At 38.7% G+C, this 20,645-nt stretch overlaps 1 protein-coding gene across 7 annotated transcripts in view; it reads left to right on the top strand.

Moving 5' to 3' along the window:
- The window catches only part of LOC142323466 (latrophilin Cirl-like), a 292,270-nt gene that overhangs the window by 20,558 nt on the left and 251,067 nt on the right, over window positions 1-20,645 (top strand). For 4 of the 7 annotated variants that reach the window (XM_075363113.1, XM_075363114.1, XM_075363119.1 and 1 more), the window contains exon 1: window positions 13,200-13,224. The exons of 2 other annotated variants lie outside the window; for them this stretch is intronic. The gene's annotated coding sequence lies outside the window, so the exon portion shown is untranslated. Of the gene's footprint in view, window positions 1-13,199; window positions 13,225-20,645 lie in introns of those variants that run through there. One more of the 7 variants, XM_075363117.1, reaches the window with a different exon arrangement.

Here is a 20,645-nt window from a genome sequence, read left to right on the forward strand (position 1 = left end):
CCAACCATTGGCCCAGGGGGTTGAAAAAGTGGGGTTCCGAAGACAAAAAAAATCATACCTCCCTGAATAGGCACAGTATCGAATCGGTTTAAAGTGGTCGTTAGTTCTCTAAGCATTACCTAAAACGTTTGTCTGAAACAATTTTTGATATGAGCAACCCTTACGGCAAGGGATGACCAAAATGTTGCTGGAATTGTAAGATAGGGCTTGTCGTATGCTAAACATGTGAAACTTTTTTTCACATGCAACCGTTGTATTGAGTAAATTTGAAGTTTTTCTTAACTTTAAGGTGGAAATTTTTTTTATCCCCTACTTAGCACCGGTGTAATCTACCTCTGCCTTCCGGCGTGCCGACAGGGATTTTTTATAATTTTTTCAAGGAAATTTAATTTAGTATCTTTTTGTATCGGTCTTGTCGCGTTTTATATCGGGATTTGAAATGACAGTTTAGTTTTTTCCGTAGAGGAAACTGCGGATGTGTTGGGGTAGATGGAGAATAGCGTGAGATGATATCTCTCGCACGAGTATTAACTTTCCATTAATACCGTTGTGAACTCGTCAAATTATCCGATATCGCGACATTTTTAGATGATTCTTGTTAACGGTCACAGAACAAGGATGTAAAGAGTAAATAAACTGGAAGAAATAATAATAGAACACTTCCATGTACACAGATTATTGCTATCGTATATATTTAACCACAATTTTATATATTCGCTATGCGGTTAAAATGCGGTTTGAATTTTTTTTTTATAAAAAAAAAAATTTCTAATATTTATCGTTATACTGTACATGCAAGCAAGTCTTTATTTTATAGTGGAGGGTTTGAGATCTTAGCGTGACGTCATTATACGAAGTCGGTCGACTGCTACCGAATGTAAAAACCGGCTTAACGCTACACGTCTTGACTCGTTACGATCCGGCTTTTTAGATCTAAAGAAGCAGTACTTCAGAACCCGTCTTTGTTGATCTTTGCCGGGAATAATTATGTGTACCTCTCTTTTCCTATATTACAGTCCGATCTAAATTGAAACCTTACCAATTTTTTTCGTTCCGCACGGTCGGATGCATTCTCCGAATTTACAAATGCCTTGTAAGTATTTTATCATCTTAAGCCCGCTTTTAAAACTAATCTGAGGGACGGAAAGGCCTTTCGTGTACCCGAGTCCTAACGGTCTTCCGAGATACCCCTTCCACCACGCGTTCTATCCGCCTGTAACTTGTTCTACTTATTGTTTTTCGATGCGTTATTTATCAGATCGATGATAATGCACCAGCCGTCGTACCTACTGCTTTCTTCGGTATAAAAATACTTAACATTTTAAAAATCTGTAAAAATTATCCGCTCTCAACCTCTAGATACTAATCCCTATAATCTGTTGGTCTTTTTTCTAATATTATATTAATATAATTGGTTGAACGCGTCTTGCCAAATCAGCTGATTTGGAAGTCGAGAGTTCCAGCGTTCAAGTCCTAGTAAAGTCAGTTATTTTTATACGGATTTGAATACTAGATCGTGGATACCGGTGTTCTTTGGTGGTTGGGTTTCAATTAACCACACATCTCAGGAATGGTCGAACTGAGAATGTACAAGACTACACTTCATTTACACTCATACATATCATCCTCTTAAGTATTATCTGAACGGTAATTACCGGAGGCTAAAGAGGAAAAAGAAAGAAGATTGTGAACTAGCACCCACCGGGGTGGTCTAGTGGTGAACGCGTCTTCGCAAATCAGGTGATTTGGAAATCCAGAGTTCCAGCGTTCAAGTCCTAGTAAAGGCAGTTACATTTATACGGATTTGAATACTAGATCGTGGATACCGGTGTTCTTTGATGGTTGGGTTTCAATTAACCACACATTTCAGTAATGGTCGATCTGAGACTGTACAAGACAACAGTTCACTTACACTCATATTTATCATCCTCTGAAGTAATGCGTGACAGTAATTCCCGGTGGCTAAACAGGAGAAAAATAAGAAGGTGGTGAACTAGGAATGGTGGGCAAGATGAAGGTGGCTGTGACGTGCATTTTGGAAGTATGACGTATCTCTGATACAGTTGTAAAAATGATCAACTATGTAAAATCTCGACCTCCAATTTATATTATTTAAAATTTTATGCGATGAAACGGGTAGTCGACATATTGAATTTTTATTGCACACTAAAGTAAGCTGGCTATTCAGAGGTAAAGCGTTATGGAGAGTGTTTAAAGTGCGGAGCGAGTTATTACTTTTCTATTCATGAAACAATTTGGGGCAAACTTTTATGGAATTTTTTAACAAATCCTACATGGTTAATGTAACGAAATAAATTTATCATTATAAGGGAGAAACATTTCCATTTTTAGTTTAACGGAAATTGCGTCTTTCAAACGAAAATTGACATTCTCGATTTCACTAGATGACCTTTTGAATGAAGAAAATTTAAAAATAGACAGTGAAATTCACAATGAAATTTTATAACATTTGGGTGACTTGCAGTTTGTTAACATTTGATCAATATTTTCCTCAGTGCCAGGAAGACGATTCTTGGATTCGAAATCCTTTCGCGACGATAGCTAAGCTAACAGATATGAGCGCAGCCGATTTCGAAAAGTTAACTGATTTGACAACTGATTCTGGCATAAAACAAAAATATTATAACTATCGGTAAACGAATGTTGGTTAAATTTTTCAGAAGAATATTCAAACTTATCAAAACAAGCTATTCATATTTTACTTCCTTTTGCGATAACGTATTTGTGTGAAGCAGGTTTTTCACATAACGCTACAACAAAATATAGAAACCGACTTGATGCTCTGATATAAGAACTCAGGTTTCTAACATTGTGCTTGCTATTAAAAGAATTTGTAATCCGAAGACTCAAACACATCGAAGTCATTGAAAAGTAAAAATGTGTTAATTTCTTTTTATAGTTTCATTTGATTTTTTGTATAATTAAAAATTGTTCTTTTATAGGTACGATATAAAAATTGGAATAAATGTTTGTTTTGTTTATCTAATATATCTATGTTATCATATATTGTAATTAATTAAACATAGAAATTTACTTTAATTTTCCTTAAAAATTTTAGAACTTAAAAATATGTTCCACGATGAGAAAAGTTTCGAAAGTGACGATCGTGACCGTTCGACGATTTTCGCGGCAACTCATAAAGTGCTATTTCTAACTGTTCATCTATATATCGATTCATTTTAAAGGTATGATCCAAATTCGATGACAGTTCGCCGGTCTGACGTGTATACGATGTCCTGAGCGATCGGTTAAAATATTTTTCATTGCGCTCCGAATCCGCTGCATTGAATTGGTCGTCGTTATAAAATCATTATTACTTACTTTATTTAAACTATAAACCTACTTTAAATTAATGATCGGTTATTTTTATTTGAATATTCATTTTTTACTTAAAAATTTCAGGTAATTTTTGGTTTCAAATTTGTAAGTTTCTGGTTTCCAAATTTACTTTCCCTACAATTTGATTTTTTTCTTCGTCGTTTTACCGATTTTTACTTTTATCAAGAAGGGGACACTATTAAATTTCCCGAAATTTAATTTCGGGGAAAAGTTCTAGTTTAATTCGCTCCCTCCCCGAAATTTTTAATTAAAAAGCATCTCTACAGAAAAATTTACAAAATAATTGCATCCTCCTCTGGAGACGAGTTATCATTTGAAATCTCAAAACGGTTTCGTATGAAGGCTTTTTAAAATTCCATTCACTTTCATTTTTTCGCTGAAATGTATTCTCAGCGAGTAAGTCGTAAATATAAATACGATTTTGTAAACAGGCAGAACGGAGCCCCCTTTTGATATCTTAAAGTATTTCCGAGAAAAGTTTTTCAGGTTTCATCGTAATTCAATTTCTGTAATGTGGAATCGTCTTCTGAAACGAAGTGAAAATAATAGACGTTTCAGCTAGACGGATACGAAGTTCCTAAAATAATGTATATTCTTCAAAATTAAAAGTTTAACATACAATAATTTTCGTTTAGTTTAAAAAAAATTGTCTTTTGTGATTTTAATCGGTAAAGTGCATCCTAAACCCTAAACAGTTAACAAATTTTTTAGTTTATTCATCGAAAACCAGGCTTCCCGAACTTGTAGCATATCTATGATTTGAAACTAGATGTATACGATTTATCCTACATTAATTTCTTAGAGTTTGTTTAAAATGGTGAAGACCGTTATCATCTGATAGTGTGATCGCGACCATAAATCGAGGTAATCTGCTAATTTTCTTCTGTTTAATATGGAAAAAAAAGAATACAAAATTTGCCTACGGTCGTAAAAATCTTTTTCAGTAAAATTTACGAACCGGTTGTATGCCGATTTCGGGTAGGGAGTCAGTTCTTTCAAAGCAAAATCTATTTACGGCTTACCTTCGGGTACACGCCTTTACCGCATTCTTTTATAGCCTGCTGTTTAGTTTTTTATCACATTCCTGTCTGCTGCATCGCTTAATTTGCAAATCCTACACCTCGCTCGTAATTTTCTTCTTGAAACGTATTGCAATCCTATCGACCCTTAAAATTTGTTTATATCGATTTTTTTAACATGAATTTCTCGGTGTAACTAAGAAAAGGAATTTTAAGGGCTATTCGGTATCAATTAATCATTACGGTGGTGGGGTGTCGGTGTAAATTTTGAGAATACAGTCAGCGGTCGTGTAAGTTCGAGTAGGGTAGTAATATTTTTAGTTTTTATATTACAGTTTTTTTTTCTGTATTATTACACTACAAATATTATAAATTAATAACTTCTGTGCACTTCATCCCATAGTAAAAGCTTACATCTGTGGGTGGAAATATTTGATCGTTATCATATGCGTTTTATTTTCTTAATTTGTCTATTATTGCTTTTTAAGCTGCTTTCAGCTGAGGCTATTGTGAGTTGGTAACTATAGGATTGAATTTTGTTAAAATAAATTTTCAAAACTGCACCAGGGAGCCGAACCTTCGCTGTAACCGGCGATCTTTGAGGGCAAGAAGATGTCCTTCGTTAAAGCCACTGCTGGCTAGGAACGGAGAGGGTGGTGTAGCGAACTGACACGCTACGAGGCAGGGATCTTCTCCCCTCGGGGGGGAATCGAGATGTAACCGATCGCATTCCCGCCTGTAGCTTCGAGAAAGTCATAAGGGTTAAATTTAAAGATCCGTTAATAAACAAATTAGTACATCCTCACAAAATTTTATGTTATTAAGTCGAACAGTTTCCAAAAATTTCGGCTTTATCAAACGGATCTCTTTGACTCTGTATAAGATGTTGACACTTTTGACTTAGATACTGAACGCTTATCCGCGCTTAGAGTACAGAATTTTGAATCCGTGTTTCGTGTATTTTTTCATTTCGGCTCTCAAAAGTTTGAGAAATGCAAAATATGCAATAGTATTTTTGAGCGGCAGAATTATATTCCACAGTGGCGTCCGGTTTTTTGAGGGACTTGCACGATGTAATCGAATTCGAACAATCCGAATTAGTATTACGAAACGCTACGCTAGACGGTCGTACGCTTCGATGTCTGTAGTATGCGCCATCCGCGTACATCACTTCATGATCAACCGACACGCTGAGCATCAGATTATAGTTTCTGTACCTGATCGTAACCAGGTATGTTACGATCGATTTGATTTAATATCCTACTCTGTCACTTATCGATCCATTTGCTAAATAACTGTTATCGATAATTTTTTAATCGATGTATGAAACTTGAGGTCACCGAAGAAATTAATGTTTCTGTAAGCGTTGACGTTTTATATATTACATCAGCGGTTACAGAAACTAATGCGGGACTTCTAGTATTTTCTTACAGGCTAATAAGTTATTCGTGTTATTTACATGATGTAAATTCAGAACGTGAATTTTGGAAAATAATGTCGTAGCTTATTGACCCTTCGTGCTGTACACCGACAACGTGAATACGAATCGAATTGGGTGAAATTCTATTCGAGAAAATTGCACCTCTGTAATTTTGCGATCTCAGCGGTTCGACCGATTTTCGAGAGAGAAAGTATGGTTTTATGTAATTAAACATCTCTGTCTATTATAACTCATGTTCGCTACAATTGCTGTGTCTATGAGAAACTAATTTATTCTATACACATTATGAGTCGTGATAAACGGTTATCGGAATCAAACAACCAGAGTGCTTTTACTGACCTTTGGCAGTAAAAATAAAATACGCATTTTGATCTTTAAACTATCATCATCGGCATTTATGACCAAATCTTTTTTTTTATTTTTATTAATAATTGTTTATAAGTGAATAAGACGTGAGAAAAATGTGTGATGTCCCGACGTCGTTGGAAACCAGGTATAAAGTTACAGTCAAAATAAAAAAAAGGAGAGCTTTAGTCACTATCGATTACTTTTTTTACACTATGTAACGGTATTCGAACGTGCTCTCAGTTATCATATTTTTATTTAATAATAAACAGTAATTTCTCATTAATTTATTTATCGTATCCGAAATAAATAATTTTTTCCGTCTTTTCTCGTTACGGTACAATTATTTTCTCGAGCCCTGATAACAGATCGATCGTTTCCTCGTCTTACCGTGCGCTTTTTATGGTTTCGGTAAATACCATGCCCCCTTTTCGTTCTATTGGGAGCCTTCTTTATCAGACACTTGATATCGCCGCACAAGTGCGGGCCGAGCTGAAAAGATAAGAGGAAGGTAATAAGTGTATACTATAACTATAACGATTGTACGCATTCGACTTTTCTTACGGTATTGTACATCGAGTTGGTCAACTGCGAAAAAATATTGAAAATAAAATAATGAACAAAAGGTACTCCCGTTATTCAAATAGATCGACATCAAATGCAGGGAATTCATGGGTGTAAATCTGTGTTTAAAATGCTTGATATTCTAACCTTACCAGGCCCGGAGCGGCAGATTTGGGGGGAGGGAAATAGTTGTAGAGAAAGATAACCTTTATAAAAACAAATAAAAAATGATAAAAACATGAACGTGTCGTACATTTTCAAGTAGATACTTAAGAAGTTAGGCGACCCTTCAGTGTGCTAAATGGAAGCACGTTGGGACGGCATGCATTCTGAGAGCTTCAATAGAATCTCCAAAGTGGCTATGGTGAATATTGGAGGGGGCTTCAACGTGTCTTAACGTTGACGCAAATCAGTCACCGTGCGGACCCTTGGGGGCGCGCCTTCCAGATTATTACAAAACGCCTTGGAAGGCGTCTGCCAACTCTAAATAAGGATAAAGTGGCACAACAAATGACTATACTTTTCCCGCGGGGGGAAACTGAGAGACAAGGTACAGTCCTGTGTGAACGTGGCAGGTTCACACAGGACGAGGTGACTGCTGCAGTCAATAATCTGAAGAATAAGAAAAGCCCGGGCCCAGTTGGGGTTCCGGCTGCAGTCATTAAAGGTCTAATTAGGATCGTCCAGTGGGAGATGACGGACGTCGCCAGTTATGGTTTACAACACCGCACATTCCCAGACTGTTGGAAGGCTGCGAGAACGGTCTTCCTACCTAAATCAGCCGCTAGTCTAGGCACCAACGACTACCGTCCAATAAGCTTAATAAACATGGGCAAAGTCGTGGAAAGGCTTGTAGCAATCAGGCTACAAGAAGAATTAGAAAGAAACAACAGCCTGCACGGTGAGCAATACGGTTTTCGTAAGGATCGCTCGACGGTAGACGCAATAAATAGGGTGGTGCGATGGGCAACGGAGGTCCGACAGGGCACTTGGCGGACGAGAAGGATACCGCTAATGATACAGCTTGATATAAAGAACGCGTTTGGGTCCGTTCCGTGGTCGGCTATAGTGGCAGCGTTGAGAGGAATGAATATAAGTGACTATTTGATTAATCAAATAAATTGTTATCTCAGTGACAGATGGACAGAGGTCAACACGGTTGAGGAGACGGAGAGGTACCAGATTTTTGGTGGTGTCCCGCAGGGATCCGTATTAGGACCCCTGCTATGGAACGTCTTTTATGATTTCGTGTTTCGGCTTAATTAACCAGACGGCGTTACAATCGTAGCATATGCCGACGACGTTGCTGTACTGGTTAAAGATCGGGAGCTAGACGCTGTGGAGGCAAAGGCTAACCCCTCCCTTAGATTGATAGACGAGAGGCTAGCGAGAAATAGTATGGAGGTGTCTCCTACCAAAAGTAGGTGTATCCTCTTCACGGGTTGACGGAGACTTCGCGGTGTGAATATTGCTATCCGTGAAGAGGATATTACTAAAGTTACTAGCACAAAATATCTGGGGGTTGTGCTAGATAAGAATCTAAAGTTTGGCAGGCATATTGAAATGGTATGCAAGAAGGCTTCGTCGACAGTAAAAGCGATCAGGGGGCTGTTTGGTGGACACACAGTACCTAGAACGTCAAGAAGGAGGCTCATCACGTCTGCGATGGTGTCGTCTGTACTATACGCGGCATCAATATGGGCTGATGCTGTAAATATACAAAGAAACAGACAAAAACTGACAAGTATGCATCGGGCGGCGATATTAGGTGTAGTGGCAGGTTACCGTACAATGTCGTACAACGCGTTATGTATTTTGGCATCAGTTCCGCCAATTTACCTTCAAGTCAAAGGTAGGAGGCTAAGGGCGGCTGGTCATAATAAAATTGAAGCAGAGAGGTGGTCAAGAATGAGTGGAAGACGGTCTGGACCGAGTCATCAGTAGTAGAGTGGACCAGGCGACTAATACATGAATTAGATAACTGGCTGGACCGGCGTCACGGTGATATGGATTACCACATTACCCGATTAATGTCTGGCCATGGCTGTTTCAGCACCTACCTGAATAGAATTGGTAAGAAGGAGGCGCCTGTTTGTGAATATTGTCAGGGCGTAGATGACGCCGAAAATACACTGTTCGAGTGCCATAGATGGGCGCAACACCGCCAACGATTAGTAGATGAACGCATTGTGACGGGAAATCTTGTGGAGTGGATGTTGGCCTCTGAAAATAACTGGAAATGGTTCGCAAACTTCGCGAGAACAGTTCTCCGTACGAAGGTGGAGGAATATCGACGCCGGGGTTACTAGAGTGCTAAGTGTAGGGAAGGATGGACAGCCCCGTCTCGGAGGACCCGTATGTTTAGGTGTACGGGTACCTGTGAGGGGACGGGGACTCCATGGGAAAGCCTTCGCGAGGGGTTAAGTTAAGACCGAGACCCGGCCGAGGGTATTGGTTTTCTGGGGGTGCTGGCACCTTTGGTTTTGAGGCAAGGAATAATGACCGAGACCCTGTTCCTTGGGGTGGGGTGGGGGGAATGGCATAGCCGGGCCCTGTTTCCCCCGCCGGGGATTAGAGGCAGGCACAAAAGATCCAGAACCGAGGGGGTTGACCTGTCGTGCCGGATGTTAAGCCGGTGGATGGGGAGACCTCCTTAGAGTCGGAAGGACACGTCCCTGGGCCGAGTATACTTAATTGGATGTCCGGCCCAGGGATGTAGGGATTAAAAAAAAAATCACCGTAATAAATATTTTGAATTTCTTTATAATATATATAATTCAAGAGAGATGACTAAGACTGAGCTTTTAAATCATTGCAAGGACTTGGAAAATATTTTAACCGATGAAGAGTCATCTGATCAATAAATGCAGTAGACCTTGCATATAAATTGTGAGTTCTGTGCACATTAATAGAAAAAAATGTCTCCACGGGAAGCGTTAAATTCTTTGCATCATTAAATTTCGGGCCGATTATTAATATTGCCCTTAAAATTATACCAACTTTGCCGCTATCCGTAGCAAGTGGTGAAAGAAGTTTTTCTAAACTAAAAATTATTTGAGATCGACAATGACTCAAGATCGGCAAAATAAATTGGCTACGATAGCTATCGAACATGAGTTAGTTTCAAAGAATTTATAAGAGATTTTGTTGAAAAAAAGTTAGAAGTAAATTTTTTAATATTCAATTAAAAAATACTTTTTAAAATTATTATTATTATAAATTTTACATTTTTTAAAACCAATTTATTTTCTTTCATTTTTAATTATATATATTTAAATATTTATATTGTTTATTGTACTTGAAATGAAAATTTTAAATTTGTTGTATTTTTTTATGTTATTTTTTGTATAAATAATTTTTTTTAACGTTTTTACTTTTTAATAATATCTACAAAAATTCGCTACCAAAAATTATGTTTCAAAACAATAATGATAATATGTAAAGGGCGGCGAAAAAGATGGATCGGGGCGTAAACCTTATTCTTAATTCGAATCGGTCATTGGGCAATCGAAGTTAAGTTTTAGTAAACGACACTTCTTTATAATCACAAATTACAGTGACATCACTACGTTACAGTGTTTCGAGCATGTTTAGTTTTTTTTACTGTCCCGTAATAAAATCACATAGTTATTAATACGCTGCTGGAATTGTACGACCATAAAACCGAAGTTCGTCTTTCAGATCGTAACGCGAATCAACTCTTCGCGGTCCGTTCTTCTGTCAGATGACCCAATCGCACCGGCTAAGCGTACGATATTTGGGGTGTATTGATCGAATCCTCTCTCCTGAGTGCTATGGAATACGTAGACGACAAACTTATAATACTTGAATTCGGAAAGCACCCTTGTTTATATGATGTCAGCTATAAAAATCCAAACAAAAACTAGATGTGTATGTGTGCGCGCGTACGTGTGGATGGGTGGTTTGGTTGGTTGGCTGCGATCGCCAGGAATTCGTTGGAAGATACGAAAAGAGAAAACAGAATTAGTGTTCACATTAACACGTCAATGTAAACAAAAAAATAAACAAAGGCTAATAATAAATAATAATAAAGACTGATAAATTTTGTTATTAATACACAACTGGTATTTATTAATGTTGCAAAAAATTAGTCGTATGTATTAAATTGCTTGATGTGAAATACATTTCATGACTAACAACGCCCTTAATTAAAATATTGTTATACGATTATATGGTTTCTTTATAAAACAAAAATGCAACTAAATATCATTCGGTAAAGAACTCGAAAGGCTCTTGCCTACGCTGAAATGAAAGCGCTTTAAAGATTGATCACAGAGCCGATCGGTTGTGAAACCCGTGTTAGACAACGTGGGAATTAATTTATAATTTAACGTACAGACAAGCCGGGCTTGAACTAAATAAAACGCCGCGTTAATTGTTAAAAAAAGCTATCGATAATTAACGACGTCTATCGTACGATTGGCCATCCTGTACCTATACCGTTTGCAAAAATACATGTATAGTTCTGGTTTTGACAAAAAATAAGCTTTTCGTTAATTATAACGACGGTTAATTGTAATATACTTATACGGGTTGTCCCATATTAAACGCAACCCATCAATCACTCATCCATGAAATTTCAAAAGTCAAGCTTACTCCTCTACTCGTTACTGAAATGGACTCGTCCAACATCTGAACATCGCGGCGACGCAGTAGAACACTGCCGATTTTAACAACAATGCAATCATAACGTTCAGTGTATTGCTAGAGACAAGATTGTGTTTTCGCTAGATGAACGTGTTTTCATTGTTGAGTCGTACTTCAGTACGAAATCAGTGGTTGCAGTGCAAGATTTTTTCGCCATAAGTACCCAGATAAACCAGCTCCTAACAAAACATCAGTATTAACGTTAGTCGCAAAATTTAGAGAGACCGGTTCTGTTAATAACAAGGAACACAAAAGATCTGTGTCAGTGTTGAATACAGATACAGTCACTGAAATCAAAGATCGATTACTCGCCTCGCCAAGTAAATCGATCAGACGTTTGTCTGCTGAAATTAATTTGTCTAAACCAACTGTTCATCGGGCGACCAAACAATTACAATTACGACCGTATCGCATTCAAACGGTTCATCGACTTCTTGAGCCCGACAAAGAAAAACGGCTACAACATTGTCAACGGTTCCGTCGATTTCTGTGTGAGGGAATTAATGTTATGGATTCGTTATTTTTCACAGATGAAGCACGGTTTCATTTGGATGGCTACGTAAACAGCCAAAACAGTAGAATTTGGAGTGCTGAAAATCCGCACGTTTATCACGAAAAACAATTACACCCGCAGAAGTTGGACGTGTGATGTGCGATATCGCGGAAGAAAATAATCGGTCCTATTTTTTTCGAGTACACCATTTATGCAGAAGGATATCAGAATATTCTATTTCAGTTCATTGCACTCTTGGAAGAGGAAGACAGACACTGCTGGCTACAACATGAGGGTGCGACATCGCACAACGCAGGTTCAACTTCTGATTTCGTTCAGGAATTCTTTGGTAATCGTGTTATCGGTGGAGGCTTGTGGCCACCAAGATCTCCAGATTTGACTGCGGCGGATTTTTTTCTACGGGGTTACCTCAAAGAAAAAGCCTACAGCAACAAACCACGAACACTTGAACAATTGAAAGTCAATATTGAACAAGCTGTATTAAATATCCAGCCACAAACTTTGAAAAAAGTTGCAAGAAACGCTGTAAAAAGAACTGAAGCTTGTATTCAAGAAGATGGCGGCCCCTTCCAACATTTACTCTAAATGTAAGATAATGGATGGTAATAATAAAAATTACATTTATATGTACACATGCCTTTTTGTTATTTCAATACCTACCAATATAAGGTTGGGCTGCGTATGGTACAACCTGTATAATTAAATCGTGTTAATTAATCAGTTTTGTTTTGTTGCCAATCCTTTTCGCGGTCCGAAATATATTTTTTTTTTATCCCCCCCCCCCCTCCAGTCGATCTCACTATACAGAAAAGTACAGATTTATGAAAACGTTACATTCATTCGACTGTAAACAGTACTCGTATCGAGTTACATTGAGAAACTTAGTAATATTTCATGTAATTAAACACATACATTTGTATTTCTAAATTTAATTTAAAAGCCGAGTAATTTTTCGGAAACCCCGTAAATAACGTATATTTTTCAGATTAAGACGAGAGTAATGATTTAAAAAGTAAAAAGCTGTTCAGTTATGAAAACAAAAATTCCTGATTTTTAGTAGTTGAATTAGTTAAGATATAAAAAATTACAACAACGCCTTCTATCGAAAATCTAAGAGAATTTATTGCTTCTATGAAACCGGGGTCGACTGAACGCAAGGATTCCGTAAGTTTATTTATCACTAATATGAGTTAAAAACAGTCGAGTATGGATACTCAGCCTGAGTGGACGTGTATTTCTTGCTCTGCGTTTTATGCGTTTTTGGTTTGGTTTTTTGCGGCTTTTTTATTGGACAAGTAGTGAATCATTTCGAGGTAAGGATAACGGACAATTGTGTAAGATTTTGTGAATTTTGGTGACCGGACTGTGCTGTAATTACGTTTTTTTTTGTTTTTTTTTTCTGTCGTAACGTTTTTCTCCATAAGAGCCAATATTAAATTGGCTGTTGAGGCTAGTGAAAATAAGTTAAGACAATAGACAAGTAATCTTATCTATAATTACTTTATATTATTAATAACAATAGCTTACAGTGATAAGCTATTGTGGCTTGAACAGAGTTAAATTTATTTCTTTTGTTTGCGTTATCTCTTTATAAGAGACCTGTAAATATAATATTAAGCTTTTTTATTATATTAAGACTGTGCGTGTAAGACTATACACAAGTAAGTATACTTGTGTATAGTAGTGAGTAAACTATTTACATTTAACTGCATTTGTGTGTGTGTTATTAACATGCAGTGTGTTAGTATATAAATATTTAATTTATAAGTTACTGGAATAGAAGTCAAGTTTAATCTTGTTATATATAGACCTAGTTTTATTGAAATTGCTTCTAGTAAGTGACCCCCTGACCCCCGTATTGGACCCCCTCCGATTATAGTGAGTGGGGTATCAAGTTAATTGGGATTGAGTTGAGAGTTAGATTTCTTAACATTTTATAATTTTATCTGCTCTTGCTGAATTGTGAGATGGCTGACAAATGTTTTAAACCTAAAAAAACACTGGCTCGTTCCCCTGTTAGAATGGAAGTATCGCAGCAGGAACAGTCTGTGAGCCAATTGGAGAGCGTGTCTCCGCAGACTACACCTAGTGTACGGACAGTTCCACTTCCACAAAGAGACAAGAGAAGGGAGGCCCCTGGCGATAAGCCTCAAAAACGTAAACTAGAGGAGATTGAAGCTAGCACAGATAGTGATTCTATCGAGGGCACAGACTTTGATCAGTTGATGAAAGAAGTTGGAAATTTAGTGAAATTAGTGCATGGAAGCACTAATACTAAGAAAGAAATTAAAGAATGCGCTTTTAAGATTCTTGAATTAGCTAAAGACTTAGGAACCTCGGTGAGGGCTCTTTATGAGCTCTCACATCCGAAGCAATGTAATGAGATTCCGACTCAGACTGAATTGCCACACCAAAGTCAAGTAGTGGACATTATGGCGGATATAACATCGGACGATGATCTGATACGCCTCCTACATAGGAAATGGCCTATTGATTTATTGCAGCGTCTTGTACAACTAGAGGAATATCCACAGGAGGGTGACACGTGTCATTTTCATGACATTGTGGAAAATAAAAGCGTTCAAGAATCTAGGAGGTACCAAGCGAAACCAGGTGAAATAAAGCAAGATATCTCTACTATAATGTGTAGTGATGCTTCTACGATTCAATTTACGCGATATACAATATTTTATGACTCATCGGAGCATGAGGAGCCATTACTCAAGACGATATTAGCTGCCTTGAAAAGAGTTGTAAGTAGTTCTGCAGTGCCGACTTTCGTTCTTCCTGGAGGCAAATTCGGGACAAGCTTACGCAAGATTATATTGTACTTGCTTCGTCAACAGGAGGAAAACATTAAGATTTATGTCCGACCAGGAGAAGGACGTCAAGAAGTAAAACAGGTCTTAAGAACTACACCCGCGGTAACTGATAGCGGTACTGTTATTGTTAAAGCGCAGGGAAGATCCTACGCGGATTTATTACGGACTGTCAAGTCTTCGGTGTCACAAGAAGAAGTGGGTGATATTTTGTCACTAAAGAAAGGTGTAAATGATGATTTATATATTCGGGTCCAAGGTTCAAAGAAAGCTGCTGAGCTGAAAACGTTATTGAAAACCAAGGCGGCTGATCTTAAAATTGATCTCAGGTCACGTGAAAGCAGGCGGACGGTGGTACATGTTAAGGGCATAGCCATGGATACAACAGAAGAAGAAATAACCACTGCGTTATCGCGAGTACTCGGTGAGGACGAAGACTTTAAATTATTGTCAATAAGACAAGCTTACGGTGAAACTAAAAACGTCACCGTAATCACGAACTTCCGGGCCGCAAAAAAATTAACGGAAAGACGGGTTCGCATCGGCTGGGTTCATTGTGGAGCGTACATAAGAGAACCGGAAGAAAGATGTTTTAGATGTTGGTCTTTCGGCCACGTCTCTGCGACCTGCAAGGGTGTGGACCGTTCGCAACTGTGCTACGGGTGTGGAAAAGCGGGTCATCACAGAGCACAATGTAAAGACCTGACAACGTGCATGCTATGTGGTAAGGAGGGCCACAGGACCGGTCGGTGTTCTGTTGCAAAATAAGATTTCTACAAATCAATTGCAATAGGAGCCGACAGTCATTGGCTTTATCGTGGGACACCGCTTTGACGGAGCGCTCAGACATCATTTTTGTGTCGGAACCTCCTTATGATCTCACTTCTGGAACAGGATGGCTAGTGGATGCGACAACGACAGCAGCTATTGGTTTTCCGGTGTCTGGGATCCCTATAATTAGCAGTGGCAGCAGTGACGGTTTTATATGGGCCGACCTCGGTGAAATCGTAGTATTTTCTTGCTACAATTCTCCAAATGCGGGAATAGATAATTTTTTAGTATTCCTAGAAAATCTTGCAGGAGAGGTTATGAGGCATAGAGGTCGTAAAGTCTTAATCGCTGGAGACTTTAACGCCAAAAGTCCCGAATTTGCGGGAACTGTAAACAGTCTAAGAGGGCGTCACCTGAGTGAGTATGTTAATACACTAGGGCTGACTTGTATAAACGGTGAAGATATGACGTTCCGTAGACGAATGTCGTGTTCGACAATAGATTTAGCCTTTACAAGGAGTACTGATATTAACGACTTCTTTGATTGGAGGATTATTAATAAAGAGAGTTTATCGGACCATCTATTGATAGCATTTGAGTCCCGATCCAGGGAAATTCATGTAATGTCGGGAAGGCTGATCGTCTCCAAAAAAGGATGCTTACGGTTTAGGGACAGAATAATCCTAAGACTTGCTGGCGATATGTCCCCCGAAGACTTTGTGGAACAAGTTCAAGAGGAATGAGGAAAAGCGGGGGTCTTAGTTTATCCCCGGAGGCAGCAACATGCTTACTGGTGGTCGCCTGATTTGGAACAACTACGGAAGGCAGCATGGAAAGCAAGAAGAGCCTACCAAAGATCGGGTAGGCAGAATGCTAGATTAAGGGATGCTGCGCGTGAGGTATACGTGGAAGCAAGGAATGCATATAATGCATCAATTAAAAGGGCTAAAGCCAGTTGCTGGAAGCGACTGTGTCAAGATATAGATGCTGATCCATGGGGCAGGGGTTTTAAAATTGTTACCAACAAGTTAGGGAAGAGATTACCTGCCTTAACAGACGATAAGATCCATCGTGTTGTTAAGGAATTATTTCCTCAGCAAGCGGATCCTATTCGGGAAGAGATTGTGGATAATAGCTTTGAACTTCTTGACGCTAGTGAGCTATTAATGGCGGTGAAAAGACTGAAGCTACATAAGGGACTCGGGCCAGATGGCATTCCAGCCGAGATAATCAGAATATTAGCAGAGAGGATGCCTGCAGAGCTTCTTAATATCATGAATAAGATCCTGAGAGATGGTTGTATTTCAATGCAATGGAAAGAGTCCAGGTTGGCCCTTATCAAGAAACCGGGAACCGATGACTTACAAGTAGCATATAGACCTATATGCATGATTAATAACATCTGCAAACTCCTAGAGAGATTGTTGGAATTGCGGCTGAAAAATGCGATTGAAGAACATGGTGGCCTTTCTAACGCACAATTTGGTTTCCGTAAGGGGCGTTCTACGGTGGGTGCTGTTAAGACAGTTATGCGTCTGGTAGACGAAGCGGCATCGGGTACTTGGCGCACCAGGAAGATACCAATTGTGATATTGCTTGATGTGAGCAATGCTTTTAATTCGCTGAAATGGGATGCGATCCTACAAGCGTTGAGAGATAAGGATATTCCTGGATACCTAAGAAGAATTATCCAGAATTACCTACAGGATAGGTTTGTTGTTTGTCACCAGGGTAGATCCTGCTTCCGCTTCAAAGTGACGTGTGGAGTGCCTCAAGGCTCTGTCTTGGGGCCACTCCTTTGGAATCTGGTCTATGACGGAATTCTCGGGCTGAGTTATCCTCTGGGTGTTTTCCCAGTGGCTTTTGCTGACGACCTGGCCTTGGTTGTTACTGGAAAAACTGAAGTAGAGGTATCGGAGAAGGCAAACGCAGCGATACGAATGGCAGAAGTCTGGATGTCTACTAAAGGCTTAAAACTTTCGCATGGTAAAACAAAATACGTAGTCATGACAGGTCGTAGGAGAATATCTGACATCCTAATTCGAGTAGGAGGTAATCTTGTCCAGCAACAGACTTCAGCCAAATATTTAGGCTTATTCAGCAAATATTCAGGCAAATATTATGGCTTGACAAGAGGAGAAGTTTTACGGCACACGTGAATGAAATACGTAAACGAGCTGAATGCACGGTCAAAAATCTTAGCAGATTACTCGGTAATATGACAGGATCCAGAACTGCGAAGCGTAAGATTTACGCTCACGTAGTTAATTCCATCTTACTTTACGGTATACAAGTCTGGGAAAGAGCTCTGCGTGCCGACAAGAACAGAAGAACCCTTGAAGGAATTCAACGGCGCATGGGCTTAAGAGTGATATGCGCATATTCTTCAGTCTCCACCGAGGCAGTACTCGTAATTGCAGGAGTTCCTCCGCTTAAACAACTGGCGGAGATGCGAGTGAGTATAGCATGTGGACAACCTTCTAAAGAAGCATATGAAGAGATGCTGCGTAATTGGCAACATCGTTGGGATGTAGCCAACACGGGACGATGGACACATCGTTTGATACCTTTGATCCGACCATGGATAGAAAGGAAGTTCGGGGACATAAATTACTGGATAACGCAATTTTTTACAGGGCATGGGTCGTTCAGGTCCTATTTATGTGCGAGACTAAGGGTAGATAACAACAACTGTCCTTACTGTGGGGCTTATGATTCCCCTGAACATGTAGTATTTGAATGTAACCTTTGGACTGAAAGCAGGCAATCCTGTGTAAGACGTATAGGGCCATTATCTACGGAGAATGTGGTGGATAAAATGCTACTTAACGAGGATAACTTTAATGTGATCTCGTCGTTTATAACCGTAGTTATAAAGAAGAAAGATGAGGAAGCTCGTCAAGAAGAAACCGCTCGCTGATGACGGCTTGTCGTAGGTGGAATTTCCACCTACGAAATAAAAGAGCTAACCGGTGAACTGACCTGCCGTGCCGGACATACAGCCGGCGGGCGGGGAGGCGAGCTAGAGTAGAGGACACTCCTCTGGCGCGAGTCAAACTTGATTGTAGATCCGTTCCAGAGGAGTAGGTGGGAATATAAATTAAAAAAAAAAAAAAAAAAAAAAAAAAAAAAATACGAGTTAAAAAAAAAAAAGTAACATTAAGTAGCCGTTCATTATTCTTCGAAATGTTTACTAAATAGACATTGAAGTGGTTGGTTATAATTACGTAATTATTGTCAAAATGTTTCTGAATCTGTTATAAACATTTACGTACACTAGGATAGCTTGAACGTTTGAAAATCGTTTCCCACGCTTTAATTTGTTAAAGGAAAGAAAAAACTATTAATTTGTTTCCGAAACATATGTTTTTGTATGTTCTTCTTTCGTTATTAATGTCAACGGCTTGATTTCGAAACCGCATCGATGACAAGACTTTACGGGATGGTATTCGTTTTTTGATTCCCGTTCCGTACGGGATTGAAACGCCTGTGCCTAAGGTAACTCGTTAAAGCCCGTCATACAACGAATGGGGGGGGGGGGGGGGTATGGCGACCGGAATCGTCATAAGGCGGGTGTCTTCCCCTGCGGGGGTTGGAATGTGCCTAAGGTGGCTATTTCCGTACTCTATTCCGGTTAAACTTTTGATAGCCCTCTTTTTATTTAGATCACCCATAGTTTTCACTATTTTCCGGTCTGTCTTTTTTTGCATCTTTTTACTGTGGCACCGTTTTATCACCTACTTGTTTTGTTTTGTTTTGTTCGACCACTTTTGTTTAGTTTTTGTTGTTAGCACTGTTTTTTTAAAGTCTCTTCACGATAACTCTTGCTCTTGTGATAGGTCAGTTTAATAAGAGTTTTGGAATATGTGAAAATTTCTGACTTTCAATTACTAGCGGGTTTGTTGTAATGCGATGATTTTGTAATTTTATATCGTTTTAACGACATACCGTCTTTACTGTACCGATGCTCGTATACTGTGCGATTGAGTTTCCTTATCGTAACTGGTGTACTGGTGATTGATTCTAACGCTTAAATTTGACAGGTCGTGGAATTACAAAATTATCACCGTGGCTGAGGTTACATTTAAAACTACGATTTCCATTTTTGGGATTTATCGGTTTGATGTAAGGAAAAATTTGCCTTGAGACATCTGATTCTTCTGTTCTGTGAATAAAACTATTTTTACTGATAAGAAATTATTAAAAATATAACAGTGTAAACGAACAGAAGGAAATAGTGTAATAAAAATACGTAAATAATCGCATACTAGTCCACTAAAGGAATTTTGGTTTGATCTATCGTCGATAGTTGATTGGACGTTATTTTTACTCCATTTTCTCGTGCTAACTTTTATTAACGACGTGTAAAATTATCAGCGCTCTTTTTTATACGATATTAAATAAAACTTATAATTCTCCGTTCGTTTGTATTTGGAAAAAAACTACTACCGCATTGAACTGCGGAAATACAATACATAAACTTATCAGAAAGGACATAATCGCTATTTATTATGAATAAATTACCATCCTTGTAAAAGATTTTCCTCTGATTTATTTGTACGTTAATTAACAGTTTCTTTTCATTTGGGTAGTTTACGAGTAAAGTATTATTTAAAATAATATTTTATTTTCAAGGCGAGTTATTAAAATTTACTCATCTGAAAGATAGTGCGAAGTCTAACTTCCTCGTTCGTGTGTATCCTGAAAACTGTGCGTATAGAATGCGGTTGTGCCCGCAATTGTTGCTGACACCCCCGTGGACTACTCTGCCCTTCGACCGCGTAACCGTCCCTTTAGGGAAGCCTAATGAAGATTATTTGAACGATTAACACCATCCGTTTTCAAAAGTAACTCATGAAGAGGAAACTAAAAGAAGAACGACACACTTATACGATTTCCTGAGGGATTATATTTCGAGTATACATCAAGGATAACGGTTAAAATACCGCCATATCACTGAATTAGTGCGAATTCTGAACCGGGAAGCTGCTCCAAAGTAAAATATCCGTGACCGACATCAGAACACATCGTCTTACTTATGTGAAGCGGTACGTTTTATTTGCAGAAAAAATTCTTGATAAATATAAGCAACAGGACGCGTTATTTCATATAAGGTTTTTCTTTTATCCGTCTTAATACGGTGA

The sequence above is a fragment of the Lycorma delicatula genome, chromosome 4 (assembly GCF_047948215.1).
Source record: "Lycorma delicatula isolate Av1 chromosome 4, ASM4794821v1, whole genome shotgun sequence".
In the NCBI taxonomy this organism is placed as follows: Eukaryota; Metazoa; Arthropoda; class Insecta; order Hemiptera; family Fulgoridae; genus Lycorma; species Lycorma delicatula.